Source organism: Falco naumanni, chromosome 5 (assembly GCF_017639655.2).
Source record: "Falco naumanni isolate bFalNau1 chromosome 5, bFalNau1.pat, whole genome shotgun sequence".
Taxonomy (NCBI): Eukaryota; Metazoa; Chordata; class Aves; order Falconiformes; family Falconidae; genus Falco; species Falco naumanni.
Window position 1 is genome coordinate 49,039,143 of NC_054058.1, and position 20,484 is coordinate 49,059,626.

The following is a 20,484-nucleotide window of genomic DNA, read 5'->3' on the forward strand; positions in this document are numbered from 1 at the left end:
TACCTACATATTGTCCATGCAGGTGTAGACTGGAGTATTTTTAGTCTTTTCACTACATGTGAGTTTCCTCATTCAAGAAGACAGCTAGAAAGCACCAATGCAAAATCCAAATGTTCCCAAACATGTATACGGTGTTGATGGTGGGGTGGAGGCAAAGGGACAAGATGCAAATGTAGAATCGGGAGTAGAATACTTGACAATGTAAATATACTCTGTATGAATACAGACCCTTCCAACTGACAGTAAAGGAACACATTCCTTTACTTAAAAAATCACCAGGAAAACTGCCATTTCATTTCATTGTGGTATGTGATAACAGAAACTTTTCAATGGCTTGTGGTTCTATTCAGGGTGTCCAATTTCAGCATCTGGTTGCTGGTGAGATCGGATGACTGATTCTTGGATATACAGAGCACTCAGAAAAGACTGCATAAAGTACTCCTCACTTCTGAGTTTTCCTTTCTCTTCACTTGCTCTGTTGAAAGGGCTATGACTATAAATTGTGTCAGTTAAAGCTTTGACTGGACTAAGATCACATTATTCCTTCTCATAGCAACAGTGAAATTAATCTAAAGGTGAAATAATTTGGTAAGATGTCTTCATGTTTAAAGCCTCTTTTGATGTTTATTCCTTGACATTTTTAGGGGTCTTTTGCATTCTTTTTTTGCCACAGGAGCCACTGATTGAACAGAGGCTGGATTCACCCCCACCTCCCACAATTTTTAGTTATAGAAACCACGGCAAAGGTCTTTTGTTGAAAGCAACAGCCCAGGGTTAAAGTTGTGTTCTAGTCAAGTTGCAGCTTCACTTTCTTCAAAAAAAGCATGCAAAGTCAGAAAAGCTGGAAAATAGCAGAGATCTGTGGAGGTGATAGCCTGGCTGCAGAAAACACTAATTAAAGTGTTTGGTATTTCCTCTTAGCTCTTAGTTTTAAGTGCTCATAAAGTCACTGCTGAGACTTAAACTGTCCTTCCAAGGCACAGCAGCGATTAAGTTCTGCTTGTTGTGTGTGACCTACATCAGTGGTCTTTATCTGCATTTGCATGAAAGGATTCGGTCCCTGTGCTCCCTGAGAGCTAGTCAAATCAGACCCCACTGAGGCTCACCCAACAGTGACACTTCCATATCTCTGTAGCAATATGTAGGCTGTTTGCAGCTCTGTAGGGAAAACAAATCTTACAAAGCTTTTGTACTAAAAAGTCCAGAACAATGGAGAACCAGCTGATAGTTTTGCAGGCTTCTAACCTATTGCACCCTCCCCGAACTCTGTAAGGTGTAATAAAGCAGAAACAAACTTGCCTAGGAGGCAGAGAAGAAAAAGTTGGATTAATGTTTGCTTTTCAACAAGGCAAAAAGTTTCCAGAAGTATATTAGTAAGTTCTTCAACAAGGGACTTGTTTTGTACATTTATTAAGTATCTTAAGTGGGAAATGATTAGAGAAGCAGAGACACTTGCAGAGCAATGAATGTGACTTGGATTAGTCTGGAACCAGAGACAACTGGAGAATTTTAGAGTTTTACATAAAAGATGCGCAAAGATAACAGGATAACAACGACATTTAGTATCAATGAAAGTATCTAAGTATCTCTCACTGCAGGGTCAAAAATAGAGGTCTTGTACGCTTCAGAAAGCGATATTATCTGTCACTTTTGAAAAGGGATAATGCAGAAATCTCACTTCTGCTCAATGTGCAACTCGTAGGAAAAATACAGTTGTGTTAAGAATGAAGTATTATCATGCTATCAGACACCAACAGCACTGCCTTATCTGCATTGCATATAGATCAGAATATCTATATGCTGGACTCATCAGAAATATGTCTAATAAAATAAATGGTTCTGAGAAGGGTGACAAGACCATGGAAAAACTTTCCTATAGGTGGCTATAACAAGCCTGGTGCTTTTTTTTATCCTTTAGAAAAGAGAAAAGTAAAAAAAAAAAAAAAAAAGAAAAATATTTTACACACTATAAGAAATACTGTAATAAAATATGGACTACTTAGAAGCATTAGTTCTTGCATTTCCTGAAGAAATCTGTCTCCCTTCTCTCGAGCACCCATGTCCATGTGCTTTGTCTTGCTGTGTCCTAGAGGCTATTCCAGGTGAGACTGTATGATTCACACACCTTCAGAGCAAGGCAATTTCAATTTCTCTCTTCACAACTTTATTGAACAAGTCAAACACCTCACACTATTTAACTGAACAGTGAATTATATTGTTATATAGAGTGGCTGAGATCAAGAGTTTAGATTCAAAGAAGATCAGATAAAATCAGTATTTAATGTTGCCATTAATAATAATAACTCTTATGGAAGGGTTATATTAAAATTCATGGTTTAAAGGTGTAAATCAGGATCTCCAGAGTACCCAGATGAAACCTATGGGTAGATGCACATTTGATGCAGCATTCTTCTTTCTTATTTGAACACTTATGTTATCATTAATCCTACCTTATACAGGTTTATGCTGTTGTTCCTACTGCTGACAGGTTACAGGACTAATGCAAATTCAAACCTGATTTCAAGTGACACTGCTATATTTTTGTCTTTTGTTTCACCAATCTTCATTCTTGTCTACCAATGACATATTTCAAGGATATGGAAATCCCTGAAATAGTGAGAAAAAAACGTTTCTTGGAATCAAAGTGATATTTTGCATAGTCAAGGCACATAGTCATATTCATGGGTGAAAAATGTTGTAGAGATTGTGTGAATGTTTCATCTTCTAAAATTCCCAACAAGCCTGTCATTGCAATTACCAGAATTTCTCATCACAATTCATTTTTGTTACAAGAAGGTTAGAATAAAAATTTGAATTAATCTGTTTCCTTGGGGCTGTAACTCATTTTGATTTGTAAGCTGGACAGCTCCTGCACACCAATGACAGGTGCTAGTTTTGTTTTTTTCTCCGCTAACTGGACAGACTTTGTCTCTCAGGTCTGTATCACAGACTAACTGCACATTTTCAGACCTCAAAGGTAACCTGGCTTACTACAGACACATAGGACTGCACTTCAGAACACAGCTGAAAGGACAGAAAGAAGCAAGGAGCCCTCTCAGCAAAGACACATTTTGCTTAGAGTGTTACAACAGCAGAAACTTTCTGGAACCCTTATCTGCCCTCCCCCAGTCAGACTGATAGTACTGATGTGTAAATATACATAGAGATCACTACAGCTCTGCAAAAAGTCCACTCTGGGGTTGAAATAGGGCCACCTACCAACACTGTGGCTAGTTATTTATAAGCTTCTCACTTAAAAACTGAAAACCTAAAATTAAGGTTAAAACACTTATGAGATAGAACATTGTATATTTTATATGATGAAGGTACAAACCAAGGATAGCTTTGGATACAAATTCTTAGGTTTAAAAAAAAATATGTATATTTTGGTTGGTAGTTCTCTGTGACTCTGGTGTTATATACAGTAACTGTTACTTGCTGAGACATTTTAGCATTTTCTTTGGTAAACTTGTTAAAGGTATGCAATTGGCTGTGTTTTTGTTTTGCTTATGCAAAAGCCAAGAAGTTTTCTCATTAAAATTATCTTTTGCTTCAGCTTCTCATTTTATTTTTGCTCCCACAGTAACTAAGCTTGTTAGGGAGTTTCAGCCAAACCAGCCAGATGCTTCTAACTCCCATAACATTTTGTGAAGTCCTCTTGTGGAGCCTCGAACAATGGTCTGTATTCCAGTACAACCAAACTGAACCTGAATCACCAAACAGGCAACAAACGAAAGACAGACAGAGGAACGGAGGGAATATTTGGCACTTAAGAGATTAAAATCCACATGCTTACTGCTCACATTTTTGGTTCTACTACTGGCAACCAAATGTTGGTTTGATTACATGAAAGTTTTAATGCATTATTTACTTCCATGAACTCCTATGGTTAAGGCAGAATTATTTAGCTTACAGTCAATGGTATTTAAATGCTTTTTGGAAAAAAACCCTACCAATCTTCAACAGGAATCTGAAACAAGGATTTTTCCTTAGGAAGGTGAAATAGGAATTGCTTTTAATATAGGAGAGTTATCTACCCACCAGTGGACCCAGATACGTCCCAGCCCATCTGCAGCAAGTGCAGAGTATCACCTTCATCCACGAAGTGGAACAATTTGGAGAGGGAGTGCAGCTGAAAAGCCAAGAAGTACAGGGAGAGGTCAGGGAGAGTCATCTCTCTGGTGAGTCAGGTCCACTCACAAGCCAGATGGGAACTTTGCAGATGTGTGTTGTACCAGATACATTTTGATGACCACCTATTGATCAGATTGAGGAAATGCAGTGGAAAGTGTTACAGGTAATACACTAAATAGGTAAATACATAGGTCTGGGTGCCAAATTCATTTTTTTCTGTTTCATTTCCATCCACTAAAGTGCACAGGAAGTGCTGCCATCTGTCAATGTGATTAGAATTATTTTTTAATATTTTGACTGGCTTCTGCCAGCATCCTAGGATTAGCATCTGATATGATTTTATATTGATTTAAATGGTTTCATAATGAAATGGAAAAGAAAAATGTCCATAGTTAGGTTCAGCTTCCTGAGGGTGTTAAAACAAGATACTAAGTACCATTACTGAATACCTTGATGAAATGTGATGTGACTGTGTAGCCCCAAATACAGTATTGGTGTTGCTAGCAAGAGGCCGTAAGTGCTGTACTAAGCTGGGATGGCCTCAGGACTGAGGTGTGTCAGGCTTGCTCTGTCTAAAATTTTCTTGACTTGGTTTATCTGTGACAATAATTTCTCTAATTAGCCACGTGTCTATGGCTAATTTGTTTTACTTTTTTTTTACCTCTCTGTGGTACAATGCTCATTGTATACACCTAACAGGCACTAGCAGTTATTTTAGGCAGAATTAGGTATTTTATTTATGACTCTTTAACACAACGACAATGTAGATAAATACGGGCCTGGTAGGACAGCAGAGGCCTTGAGAAGCAGGGACGTAGGATGCGGTGTAGAAGAGTACAAACATGGGGTGACAACTGATGGGGTCCCAGCTTTGCACTGCAGACCCCACAGCTATAAAAATCTCACCTGCAGTCAGTTAGAAATGCTTACCTGTAGTATTTATTATGCCTAAATATTTCAATACAAGGCTGCTTGTGTGCAAAATAAACATTGGCAATAAATATGCAACAATTCAGGTATGTCCCCCTAAAAATTATCTCAACCAAACAGAAAATCAGACTACATGGAAGGAAGAAACTTTTTCAGTCTTTTTCTGCTGATTTTATATTGCACAGCATGAGAACAAGGATTTTTTTTTATTGTGTGCCTGTATACGAAACATGTGATGATAAGTACAGTTCTAAAATGTCAGCACTGTGAAAAAGCATCTGAAACCTGAAAATTAGAAATTAATGAAGGTTAAAAATTTAATGACATTTAGATGATGCTATTTAAATAGATCATAACTCTATCAAGAGTGTTTTACTAAGTTGGGTATGTTTAGACATGATTAATTGATTAACTCACATGCAACCAAGTAGCCTGTCATAAAATACAGTAACTTAAGACCTCAGATTGAAAGAAGAGTTCCAAATTGCCTTTTCTTTTTCAAAAAATTAAAGTCAAATCACAGTCTTCAATTTAAGACACAGATTTCTATCCTAAACACATTTCATTTTGGGGATTCAGGATGCCACCATTATCATGATCTGGCAAATTCTACTTTTTATTCATTTGTTCACACAATATACCCAGGGTGGTGGTGTTTTTGGGGGGAAAAAAGAAGTCAAACAGAAGGTGACTGGCCAGATCTTTGAGAAATGCAGATTGGCACAAAGACCTGGATTCATTCCATGTGCTTTAAACACTTAAACTGAAACAAGGGAATGAAGAATCCTAGTTATTTTTTTTACACTTTAGTTAATTACAGTAGTTATAAACATAATGTAACCTTGGAGCCCTGTAGTGCAGTATTGCCATGGCTAGTAACAGGCCAAAGTCTAAATAATGTGTTTGCAAGGTCTCAGGGCCAAGAGTTGTCATGTTTGCTCCCTCTGAGCTGTTCTTGACATGTTTACAGATTTATTTTACTTGGTTTGGCTTTGCCAGCTACTTTCTCATTGTCAGGTAGCTATGACTGTTGTTTTCTTTTTCTTTTCCTCCATATCGTAGCACCAGTGTTTTAAGACTCCAGTATAACCTAGTGACCACAGGACCCAGACAAGCATGGGAAGGGTGCACATAACATCAGAAAAAGGGGTAGAAACTAAGTGTGCATAACAATGTTAACCATATTGTTACTATTTGTTATTATTTAAACCATTCTGCATAGAAATATACTTTCTTTTCTCTAGTAACAATTCTTCAATTAAGATTTCAATAATACTGACAATTCCTGTTTCCTCATTGTCCATAAAAAAGATTCTAAAAATAGCAGTATTAATATAGTACAGTAAAACAGTTATACAGATTAATTTACTGCATGTAGATTGAAGGCAAAATATGATGGATAAAGATGTGCCTCACATACTCATGGTACCTGCAAGATGCAAAGTTAGTTTCCATGTTATATTTGGAAAAGACAGGATTATATAAGATACAGTTATAGAACGTCAAATTTGCATCAACTAATATGGTTTAACTTAGAACTACAGGCAAAACCTCATTCTGAAATTATGAATTTGTGCCTCAAACTTTGAAATATTAAGGGTCCTAGTTACTAAAGTCAACTGGACGTAAAGGTGCAGGTGGAGACCTATTTTCTGACTTTTTTTTGTGTGAAATATGCATATATACCAGTAAGGGGAGAAAATGCATAGAAGGTTACAGAAAAAATACCTCTATAAAACTCTTGAGAAATAAAAAATTACTTGAAAAAGCTATAGAACATCAAGTGTTTTAGAGAACTGGGCATTGAAAAAAGACATCTATATCAGGAAGCATGGAAAAGAGATCAGAAACGTTAGCTGTAAATTTGAGAAAATTGAATCTCAAAGTTTCTTCACTTAGAGAAGAAAGAAAAAAGATAAAGTTGGTATAGTGAATGTGGGATTATGACTAAATATATTCTAAACATGACCAACATTGGACAAATCCTTTGTTTTAAGAAAGGAGGTTGAGTATGGGGTAAACACAGGACAGCAGTTGTTAGACTGCTCAAGCCAAAGTGAAATCAAAATTTCAGGTACTTAATATACTCTAGTTAGATATTAGGTAACCACAGTCTCTGAAGTCACTCAACCTGAAAGTTCGACATGAATATTTTCCTTTGTCTACTGCAATGATACTACACCACTGGACAATATTTAGCGGAGTACCTCTATGAAATAAGAAGATAAAAAGTTATCCAGGCAACTATCAAACTGACCCGTTTTTTACAAGAAGAATTAAAGATTTAAAAGAGTATTTTAAAGAAAAACATAATTAAATGCATGCAGGTAAATGAAAATCCAACAGTGTATTAGTGGTGGTATGTCACGCTAGACTAGTATCACAGTTCTAGCTGTTAAAATGATAGGATTTATAGAAAAAAATAAATATTGTAAATGTGTCAGGATTAAAAAAAAAAAGAGAAACCTAATTTTCTGTGAGAAATTATTCATTAGGGCGGGGCACATGAGACTTAGTAAAAGACACTCAAAGAGAGAAAAATTGCTGAAATAATATTAAAAAGGAAACAGACTACAGGAAGATTAGTATCAGAGTTCCTCAAAGACTAGTCCTGCAATGAATGGATCTTTAATGTTTTCATTAATGAATTTGACATGAAAATAAATCCTTGATGAAAATTGTTTATGACATAAAGTTAAGAGGGAAGTAAATGTAAAGAAGAATTGGCATACCATGCAGAAAGTATATGATTACCCTGAGGACTACAGTAATAGAAATCAAATGGAATTTAACTGAAACATGCAGCCCTATGAAGATGGACTAATAATAATATTTTCTACCATTAACTTGAGATTTATCTACTGGCAATGACTTAGAAATAGAAAAGTCTGAAATAGTATTAGTTTCCTTTGCTATTGAAAACTGACAATATGATGGACTTATGAAAAACTAGATGTGACTTTAGGTGTTTCATGTGGGGAAACTTTGTTATTGGGCAAAACACTGTTTAGAGAGTTTTGCTTACAGTATCTTGTACAGTCCTAGTCACCTGTGTTAAACAAGAAAGAACTGAAACTGAGAGCTGCAAAATAAAATGGGCAGATAATGCAGGTAATAAAAAGCTGTTGAGAAAAGACTAAAAGGTTTCTCTACACTAAACAAATAGAACTAAATATATAACTACAAGAAGGATGAAAGAATCAAAGAGAGGAAAAAAAAGCACTTAAATAAAATGGGTGTAAACTGGCCAGGAATATAATTTTTTCCATGTTGGAAAGTATTTTAAGTACCAAGGAAGAAAGGTTCTGGGCTAGTTTCCTGTGAGGAGTAATTTTTTTTTATTTTTTTTTTAATTTTAAGATCTGCGTAGTTTAAGGTAGAATGTAATATTTTATTAAAGTGATTTTCTGACATTGCTTCCTGCAATCATAGAATATCTCGAGTTGGAAGGGACCCGTAAGGGTCAAGTCCAACTCCCCATATATTGAGTGATCTGCTATGTTATTCTTGTTTGTAGTTTCTTACATCTTTCAAGTTTTCCTGTTTGTAGCATTTAAAGGAAACTTGGTCTGAAAGAAGAATTCCACCCCCCACCCTTCCCCTGTGATGTGGGATTTATTAGTATTGTTAGATACATATGAGCATTATTAAGAATGATTTATGGTTTATCTCCTTATTTTCCCCATTGATTGCAGGTTCAAAAGTGTAGTCTTTGCACCACAGTTGAACTGAGACTAGGATCAATTCCATTTTAAGTATTTTATGTAGGAATTTTTCCTCCTTTAAATTATGCCTCCAGGAAGTGTTTGGAATATCTCTTAGTACTATTGCTCACCTTGCATGCACAATTAGTCAGCTTCAGTACTTTCTTATTATAGTGAAGAAGAATAATGTGAAAGTTAATGGATGATTAACGAATATTCTTAGATCTAATGACCTTGATTTAATGTGTCCTTGGGAGTTGCAATTTGCTTTAGCTTGCAAGTCATACCTCCTCTGTCAACCATATCCTTTTCCTCATGCTTAGGGGGTCCATAAGACTGCTTCCTTCTATTATTCTATCAACAGACTTTGAGGGTTAATGTTAATAAAATCCTTTTAGGACCCATTCACTTTTCACATGTATGAAAGATACTCACTGCCAGGTATCACGTAAAGTTTCTTATGAACTTCCTCTTTCTGCATCTCTAAAGCTCTAGAGTCAACATAAGTATCACCTTAAAAGTAAGTTTGCTCATTTTAAATTCCTTGTCTTGGTTTCAGGAGAGCTGCTGCTATCACAGAAACTCACCTTACACTATCTAGAAATGATCTCCCAGTCTTCTGTCAGAAAAGGCAGACATTGCTGTGAATACTAAGACCTATTAATGCCCCCATTAAAATTGAGGCAAGCTACCAGCAGTTTGAAAGTGTGATCAGTCAAAGCCTTATGCAGAAAAAAATCCCTTGTTCTCAGAGCTATTAAAATGTCATGGTCAGGTCATCAGCTTAGTAACCTCTTGAAAATTTTTTTGCTTTACTTCAATGAATAGATTTTTTTTCATTTTATGTCAAACAAGGTTGAAGTTGGTTATTGTTGTTGTTATTGTTTGTTGTTGTTATTGTTATTATCATTATTATTCACTCTAAGAGATTATTAATAATAATTGCTTTAGACATTTGCGATACTGGAAATAAATATTTAACATAATTTTCATCCATAAAAGGCAATATTGTTTAACTCCTCTTCCATTACTTTTCACTGGCACATTCTAAACATCAAAATTAAGTAGCTTTTGATGAAGCGTTGCTAATTTTCTCACAGAAAAACCTTCTTTTTCTGATAGAATTCTCTTAAGTAGTTGTACTTTTAAAGAAATCCAAAGCCCGCACTAAGGGCAGGCAAATTAAAGAGTTAGGATATGAGTCAGATTTGTTTCCACTGGTCAGCAAAGGAAACTGAATCCATACAATATGTAAGAACTTGGAGATTCCTTTCACCCAGCGTACCAGGTACTGGATGCAGGAGTTAAGATCATTTAGTGTTTTCTGTCTGTGCTGGTAACCCAGATGAACCTAACCCTCATCCTTCTCAAATCACTTGAAATGTCCTTTCCCAGAAGTATCTTAACTTGGAATTTGTATCTAAAACCTGTTGTTGCTTTATCAAGTAGGAATAGATCTTTTTGTGCCTTCCAGGCTGCACTCTAACTATAGGACTACATAAAAATTGGCTGTAGAAAGGCAGGAAGCCAAAATATTGTGTGAGGAGTGCTGCTGACTTCTTATATTTAAGCTCTATATAATGCATAGGTGAATGATTCTAAGCCTAGCTTAAGAGATGTGAATGTAAACCTACTTGATCCCAATCCACTCTCCATATAGTTTCCTCCTGTTTCCTGTTTCCTTCCAGTTGCTAGGTGAATTTTGTGGTTTGGGGAGCAGCATTAGGGCAATGGAACTCCAAGCCTGAAGCTTAGATGTGACTTAAAAGAGGTTGGCCCAATAAGCTTACAAAACCCCTGCAAATTCTATTAACTTTTTTTTTTAATTGCTATCCAGTATTTTACTGAAACTGGTCTGTAGATGGAAAAGTATGGTAAAGTTTGTTACCTTCTTTCATTCTTTTTTTAACATGATCATTCTCTAATCCATTTTTTTCTGAACCTTTCAACCTGACTTACATTTTTGTCTTGCTCTTATTGATTTGGTCGTGTATTATCTGAGCTGCTGAGTTACTGCATTTAGAATGGATTATGTTTGGCTCTAACTGATTTACTTCATGTAAAATGTGTTGGATAACGGACCAATCTTCAATTGGCTGTGTAAGATCCAGATCACATCTTCAAAGTACTTTCTCTTTACATACATATATGTTCATACATACATGTACTGCCTAAAAGCAGAGAAACAAAAAAAATAATGAGATCAACAAGGAAATTTATGAGATCACCATGGAAGTACTAAAAATTTATCTTTGAGCTTGATGGTAAGTAGGGATGTGTAAACTAACATGAATAAGAAGGAAACTAAGACTTTAGGCAACATGCAACAGCAGAAGTACATTTCTGAGGGGAACAGTTATTTTAAGTATACCCAAGAACTACTCTTCATCTGTTTTTATAGAAAAAACTCATAAAATTCTGAGTCTAGAGAAGTTAATGTAAGAAGTCCCACCCTCTTCCAAAGAACAAGTCTGCATCCAAAGGGTCACAAGATCTCCACTCAGAGAGTCAGGTCCATGTAAACCCTTTTAAGTCAATGCAGGGCACTGAGCTAAGCAGTCTGGCTGTCCATAGGCTTAGATCATAGGCACATATATCAGCTAAAATGTAGGTTAAGAACATAGTCACACTATTCTGTAATCATTAAAGTAAGAAAGGGAGAAAGAGACATGTCTTCAGAGAATAATTCATATTTTTTCTTGTGGAGTATCTGTCTCTTTCTGTTGACCACAACAGATATTGAAAGTAACTATTTTATTGATATAAGATAGGTACTTCAGTTACATACCTAAAGATAAAATAACCTACACTTCTAGTCACATACCACATGTTCCCATTTCACTTTGTCTATATTAGGATACTACAAAGATCTCTGTAACATATTTCTAAGCTTAGTACACTTGTCCAGGAAGTAGGAGCCTGTGTTACGGGTCTAAATGGGTAAAATCTAAATGTTTCAAAGGACCTCAGCTTGAATTTGGAAAAGTGTTCAAAAATCCTGATGATCTTCGTGGAGATCTGTATTAATGGATAATATCGTGGAAAGATACTGAACATATTGCTTCATTTTACATAAACTGCCTCAAGTTACAACAGCAACTGGGTTTTCATTTCTGGGATTTTGGTACAACTGCTGCCTGGAATAAATGTGAAATTAGTCTTGACAGATGGTCTCTGCCTATCTCCTGGTGGGTGGATTTCTCCCCCATATACTTTCCAGAAAAATAACTGTAGAAAAGAAACAGGTCATAACAACCAACAGCTGTCAAGTGGGAGCAAAATAGCGGCTGCGCTTCACTCTGGGGGGGGGGGGGGAGGGCTGTGCTTCAGGGGTGTCACACTGGTGAGGTTGTGCTGTATTTGTAAAGAACTGTAAGAGTTTGAAACAAATGGCCCTAATAAATGCCAGATTTCGATATACCTAGTCATAGTAGTAAAATATTTTTTGCGGCCTGGTAGTTACCACTGCATTTCATTCTGGTCTCCTATTTTAAAAATAATGCTTCTTTATTGGGCAGCCTAACTATAACTGCTGTCTAGAAACCAGAAATGCATTATGTGAGGAACTAGATCCATAGTAACAGCACAGACTGGAAAAAGAAAAATAAGCAATTTTGCAACAAAATGGGCAGGATTAATCTCTGGTAATCAGTACGTATTCATTGTCTCAATTTAATTATATGGGAGTTTTTTTGGTTTGGTTTTGTTTGTTCAGAAAGATCTTAGTCATACAAGTGACTTCTGCTTTTGTGTTCAAAATACATGATTGCTCATTTCAAAGTCAAAATGTGTCAATAATAGATTATATTGTTGGGTAATGTGTTTAGCAAAACATACTTGGACTTTGCCTAGTATGTTGCTCCAGTTCAGATGTGTTTGTCACAAACATTTGTTTCCAGTCTGGATTGGGCAGAACATGCTAATTTAGATAAACCTCTACCACTGTGATTTAAAATAATCCCTAAAAGAGATTATTGGTTTGGTATTTAGGAATTAGACGTGCAGTTTTTGTTGGAAAGGCATCACTGGCCTTTACCTCTATAAACAAATGGAAAGTAGCCACAGCGATTTAAGAACTTGTGGAACTGCTTATTTAGAAGAAGGGTTTGTATGTGATCTGATATGTTAGCTGTCTTCCATCATTTCAGTATATTCCCTAAATAGACTGTGAGAAGATAAAATAGTTTATACCCTTTAATTTTGGAGAAATTTAATAAAGAAAAGAATGCAATTTAAAGAGAACAATTGCAAAGCAAGAAAGACTAATCAGCTGCACAGATAAGTGATAGATAATTGCTAGTGTGACACCAGCACAGGCAGAAAGAACGTGGGGTTCATCACAAACCCCAAATTAAGCATGAGATGGCAATTCTTCCTTTTAATTTTGATTCAGATGTTGTCATGGATCTTATCATTGTGAAGATGAGAGAAAAGGCTAAATTAAGCTTCCGTTAGACAAAAACTGTCTAATGGAGGTCAGCAGCATCAGACAGGTCTGTCCTCCCAGAGCATCCTTAAGTCCTGGAACTCCAGGAGTGCTCTCTGGAGCTGACACCAAGACACCACAGTTGTATAAATACATTGTACCAATTCAATGACAAATGCCTGCACTTTCGCCAATGCTTCTGCCATTCAGATTTTCTACAGATTTTTTTACTCTCTCATTATTTCCCTCTTGGCTATTCCATGGCACACTGGCTGAAAGGAGTAGCAATTTTTAAGGCATCATATACTGTATTTGCTGTGTCATGATGGCTCACCTGCGTAACTGTGGGAGATGCAAAAATCACTATGTGCTCAACTGTATGCTTACACTTAGGGGCAGGACTAACCTTACTGACTTTAGCTGCCTAAATGTAATCTAGGCATGTATTTTATATCTAATCTAAGGAAGTAATAGAAGGTAATCATCAATGATCTTCCCTACGGTCAATGTGAATGAGAAAATTTCCACAAGATCATTCAGTCTGTCTGGTTGTACAAGGTACGAAAATACTTTGTGGAACAAAGTTGGGTAAAGCAGATTAAATTCTTACTGGAGGTGCCTATAATTCTTCCTTTTCAGTAGGGAGACCCTAGAAGACCTATTCAGAAACCTGCATTTTAGATAAATAAAGCTCTTTGAAATTATTACCATTCATACCTGTAACATATGAATAAGACAACAGAGACATAAACATTAAACCGGTCTACAAATCACTGGCTATCTGTTGACTCATTCTAAGGAGGTCCTGACAGATAACCAAGTGAATCTGCTGTCAGTTTGCTTACATTTCTATAAGGTGCTGTAACACAAATATTAATTTTGCATCTATAGGCATCTGTTTAGAGGATAACATACTGATGTGTAACTATTTCTGTTCTATTTGATCTACTTCATATAAAGTGGATGAAATTTCTTCATTAACATGACATTATTGTGGTAATGACAACTACAATAAGCAAGCTGCTACAAACTCACATTAAATGCATGATGCTTCATCCACATGAAGAAAAAGAACACACACACACATGCCAAAGATACAAAGAATAACTGTTAGTATTTTTTTAATTCAATTAAATTTATTATCACAAATATACTTGATTCACAATTAAGAGTGGGAGTCCTCAAATTTTTTAACCAGGGGGTCGGCGCGCGGATGAAGTGGCAGGCAGTCATCTGTAGCTGCTTGGTTTCCCCCCCCCCAGCCCCCAGTGGGGTTTGTGTGTGTGTGTCTGTAAATACCCGGACCCTGGGGGGCCGTATCCAGCCCATGGGCCGTAGTTTAAGGACCCCTGATTAGAGTATAATATTAAGGGGAAATGATCCCCTGTGTTTGCACTGTTTTTGTTGAAACTACAGTAATGTTTCATGGTATGTCCCACAGTCCTGGTTCACTAGTTGACAATCCTGGTAGGAGACCACTACATTTCATTATATTTTACATACACTGCAGTGATGGGAAATGGTACCTGATCCTCACGTGAAGTTTGGATACAGTCAGTCCTCATTCAGGATGCAGGAAATCTCACAGAAATAACAGCCAAGATATAATCTCTGAAACCTGAATTTTTCTGCATATAATAGCATTCATCTCAAATCTTCAAAATATACTTACTTACCCAGAAGGAAAGAATTTATTTTCTTAAAAAAAGTAAATCTAGACTTTTTCAGATATTTTGAAACCACAAGATACATAAAAGACAGCAATAAAAAATTCTAGAGATTTGTTATTAGCAGAAGGAAAACAAAGAAAAGCTTGGATACAAGGCTTTAGGAAGGAAAGAAAAATGATCAGTGGTAAACTGAAGGCTGAAATATCTTCTTCTTTTTCCACAAAGGGTTAATAATTAACAGGTATACAAATGTCAGCTTTGGGGAGGAGATAGGCATATACACCAGAATGGAACAGGACTAGGTTAAGCAACATTTAGGTACGATAGATATATTGAAGTCAGTAGGGTTTGATGAAATTCATCTTGGGATGCTCAATGAACTAACCAAGGAAAGAACCGTTAATACTTACCTTTGAGATTTCAAAGATGACAGAGAAGAGGACTGGAGAAGGACAGACATTCTATCCATTCCTGTAGTGGAAAAAAGAAGGCTTTTGCAGGAGTAAAGACAGTTGGCTAGCTTTGATCTCACTGGATATTTTGAGGAAAAAAAAAAAACCAAACTACGAAAATATCAATTTACAACCACCCAGAAAATTGTAAGGTAATCAAAAAGACAACCAATTTGGATTTGTCAAGAAAAACTCCTGCTAAAGCAAACTACCACCTTTTCCTAAAACAGCTCATCTAGCAGATAAGGAGAGAAGCTTAATTTTCATTTCGAGAAGTCCTTTGAATACCCTGACATTGTCATAGGGTATGACTACAAAAATATAGTTTAGATGAATGCATGGTAAAATGGGAATGCATTACTTGGAAGATTGCTCTCCAACACTAGGTACCTATGCTTTACTATCCACCTGCAGGGATATTTAAACTGAGGCTCCTAAGAGCATGACTTGGGCTTGGTTCTGGGTATTTTCTCACTCTGTATTTTCATGAAGAATGTGGGTGATGGACAAGCAAATTTCTTGTAACTTTGGGCTTAAAACCTGCATAAGCATGAATTTCCCCAGTGTTCACCTGGTGTTGGTGAACAGACAGAGCAGCCCAGCATTGCCGTATCCCTCAGCCAGCACCTACTGCTGACCAAGGGTGGCAGACAGAACAAGCCAGAACTCAGAGCCAGGAAGTGCATTGGGATATTTTTTTTAAGATCTGTCTTTTTTTTTTTTTACAACAATGGCAGTGCTGTACTATGCTATTTTTACTTTTGCATGATAATAACTGGAAGCGAATTATGTTAAATGTGCCAGAGGAATTGTAATTGCACTTTGCAGTAATGCAGTGAAGAAGTAAAACAAAAAAGAAAGGATAAGAGCTGAGTTATAGTAGTAGAATTGAAATGAAGGTGATGTGGAGATGCATATGTGATGACAAAGAGTAAACTAAGGTATTTGCTGTGGGCTTTTCTGCTCCACACCAAACCTATACTTCAGTGGAGATGACTGCACAGCCCAAAAGAAAAGGAGCTGAATCTGTCTGTTAAGCTCTTCTAAACTGGTCGATGACCTGTGTGTAATGCAGTTACATTAATGCTCTTCAGGTAAGGAAATGGCCACTCAGGATGAGACAAAAAGGATGACATTAAGGTTTCTGACTTTTAAAAAAATATGTTTGAGTCAGTGCTTTCACTTCATACTTTTTTATTAACCTGTTTTTCCTAAGGATATATTAAATTTTCATTCCTTTTCTTTTCCCTCCTTCCTATAACTATATGCTATGAAATAACTTGCTATTCATTTTCAGTCCCCAGGTTCATTGATTATGAGTACATGAATATCTCTTATGAGTATATATTATCTATTAATTTTTATATATTGTGTAATCTGGGTATGCAATTTAACACCTCAAATTTCGAGGTAGGAAGTGGGAGTTCTGTTTGCATGTTGTTTCAGGACAAACCACTAGATATTTAGTCACACTGCAACTGTACCTGACAGAAGGGTGACACTTCTTGCCAAAAATTTTTGAGATTAAAAGTATCACAAGCACGGCTGAAGACCTGCACAGAACTGAAAATTACTTCAAAAGCTTGTACAATCCAAAAATCACTAAACCTGAGCTGGCATCCTGGATTCACTGACAACTTTCCTTTAAAGAAGATGCAGAACAAATGGAAATGTTCTTCAAATCAGCAACAAGAATGGTACCTTGGAGGTTGTTCACTTCACCAGCATGGGGAAGAATATGGATAAAATAGGTTAATATGCTGCTAGGTTTTCAATCAGATGTTAAAAGAAATCTTCTAAGCAAAAGTTCAATAAATGTTGTGATAGAGATTATGCAATCCCTCCTCTGGCAGTTTTAAGAATAGCTTAGTCAGCACAGAGCTTTTAAAATATTCATCTCTAATGACTGATGATAAAGCTTTTTCTAGTTTTCCTTCCATATCTCTGTCAACATGCATTGCTAAAACACTTCTTTAGGCAAAGATCAGGCATGAATGATCTAGGCAAGGCTAGGAAGGAATCTGAGCTAAGCGATCACTTGTGGTGTAACTTCTCTCTCACATTGTGCTGTGTCACAGCACAATGATCATTAGGAAGTAAGACTGCTCATTCTTCTATGACAGCTGCAAACATTGCTTATGTTATTTTAAATAATAGAAAAGTTAACTTTTATGGTAGGTTCTGGTGAGTCTGAATAAAGATAAATCAGGCTTTTGTGTAAAGCATATTTTCTTTTCCTAGGTACACATTGACTTTTCTCCCCCTGCCAATTCTATCAACCTATTTAGCAAAAATATCATGACTACTCATAATAATGATGCTTTAAACAGTCCTCAAAAGTTTAAAGTATGAAACCTCTTGAAAGACTGATGTAATATCAAAGATAAATGCTTCCATTTCATTTACTGAATTTTAAGTAAGCTGGTTTTGGTATTTCTTCCATCAGTTTATTTCATTAACTGACTATTTTAATAATATTTTCATTAAATATTTATGTTAAAAATCACATACTCAAAATGAAATACATATCCCTTGATAGTCAAGATGGTTTCCAGGCTCATATCAGTGTCGTCTAATACTCATAAAGCTCATTTGCAGTAACTTAGAATTTCTATTATGTGTGGAGATGTTAAATCTGACCTTAGATTCAGTTTTATTCAGGGTGCCTTTTGCTTTTTATGTGATTTTTTTTTTCCTTAATGAATATTTACAGACTACATTGGCTACAGAATACCAAATGTGATGAAACTTCCCCCTTTTTTTAAACGTAGTCTAATGTGATTTGGGTAAGACAGCACAAACATGTTAAGAAGATGAGTACCTATGTGTCAGATCATAAATTTAAAAAGATGATAAAATTTAGTTAGTTACTGGGAAAATCTGTTACTTGAAAAGAAAACAGCTTTAGTTACATTATACTTTTAAAAACTTTGTTGTGTGATGAATATCAGTTAAAAGACAGTGCTCAATAGAGTATTACAGTGCAATAGGTCAGGTTAAGCCACATTAAATGTATAGTTTACATAACTTGGTACTCATCAGTTCATAAGAATTTACCCATTATTTAAATATTTTCCAAACTATGTGAATCATTTTTATGATTGAATTTCTCAGTGTTTGGCAACCATTCCTTCCAGTTTATATTGAAAGGGTTTTTGTTATCACTGACAGTCATTTGGGTTTGGGAATGGATTTGGCCTTTTTATTTTTGTTTTGTTTTGTTTTGTTTGTTTGTTTGTTTGCATATACAATATAAACGTATGTATATACAGATACAAGTAGGAGATACATATATAGATGTCTGCATATATCCATACTAAGTTTAACCTTTTGATCTGTGACTGGTAACCTAATTATCACACAATATATGGTCCAATTCTCCTTTGTTGATTCTGATACTTTAATAAAATGTGCTTAATTCCTCCAAAAGCCAATCTACTTTCATTGTGATTTGAAGACCTCAATTTATGTTAATTTATTATTAGCTTGTTTCCTGGTTTCAGCTGGGATGGAGTTAATTTTTTTCTTAGCAGCTGGTGCAGTGTTGTGTTTTGGATTTGGTATAAGAACAATGTTGATATCACACTGATGGTTTTAGTTGTTTCTGGGTGATGTTTATACAAAGTTAAGGACTTCTCAGTTTCTCAGGTTTTGCAAGCCAGAGTGCTGAGGGGGCACAGGAAACTCAGAGGGGACACAGCCAGGGCAGCTGACTCAAACTGGCCAAAGGAATATTCCATACCATGCGATTTCATGCTGGGTGTATAAACTGGGGAAAGAAGGAAGGGGATACATCTGGCATTATGGCATTTGTCTTCCCAAGTAACTCTTATGCATGATGCAGCCCTGCTTTCCTGGGGATAGCTGAACACCTGCCTGCCCATGGGAAGTAGTGATTGAATTCTTTGTTTTGCTTTGCTTGCATGCACGGCTTTTGCCTTACTTATTAAATTGTTCTTATCTCAACCCTTGAGTTATACATTCCTTTCTGATTCTCCTCCCTACCCCTCTGGGTGAGGGGGAAGTGAGCAAGTGGCTGTGTGGTACCTACTTACCAGCTGGGGTTAAACTATGACAGCTTGCTAATACCAGGTGTATGAATGCTTACATTCTTTTACAGCATATATAAATGTATTTCGAATATTTAACTTATTTAATGAGTTAAAGACAAGTTTTCGTGTTGTTCGAAAAATATTTTACAAGATCCGAATGGAAATCTACTCTTGCATTACTTGACTCAATGAGATAAATGACAGGAGCCATTCATTACTCTCAAACTGTATTCTGGGAGATGTTTAGGTTTTATATCCAGCTCATTTTGGCAAACATAGCTAGATGTGTAATAGCAGTTCAATTTGAATTTGGCTGTCAGTTCCTTGGGGAAGAATGGTCTTTTGTTTCCAAAGTAGTAAATGCACTGTTGACAATTCACAGAAGTCATCCACATACAAGTTGACTTCCTGTCCAAGTATGTTTAAAAATTACTTTTAGAGGCTATTAGACTCTTCTACATAGTTGTCCCTCACAAAGACGTAGAATTTACTGAACTTTCCCTTGTATATTTTCAGTTTAATTTAAACATATTTTAAAATTATAAATTAGTGATTTCTGTCCACAATGCTGAATAATCCTTATGGTAATATTTTATTAATAGTGAAGGTGAACAATCACTTAGAGGCTTTAGAGTTTTGAGGCTCATACCCAACATTTTCTAATGTTCAAGTACAGTTAGATAAGGTAGTGGATATAAAATGATAGCTTAGTCAAAGGAATAGATGATTTAAAGCCACTAGCCCTGAAGACATTAATAGTAGTTCTGAGGAAGTTTGCTGCACAGCTGTGTGAAAATAGCAAAGATAATAATATTAGTATGTAGGGAACAAACATTGACAGCAAATGACAGGCAGTATAACTCACTGTGTTGCATGAGGGGAAAAACATCATACTGTGAACTGTAACAGTAATCACAAAACTTGAAATATTCCAAAACAAATGCCGGTCATTATGCAAGAAAGCTATATGACTCCAGGGATAGGGTTAATGTAGACTAAGGCAAGAGTTCATATACAAATGTTACATCTATACAAGATTTTTACTACTTTTTTAACATCTTATAGCTTTCTATACGATTAGATTTCTTTTAAGCTGCTTTTTTTTTTTTTTTTTTT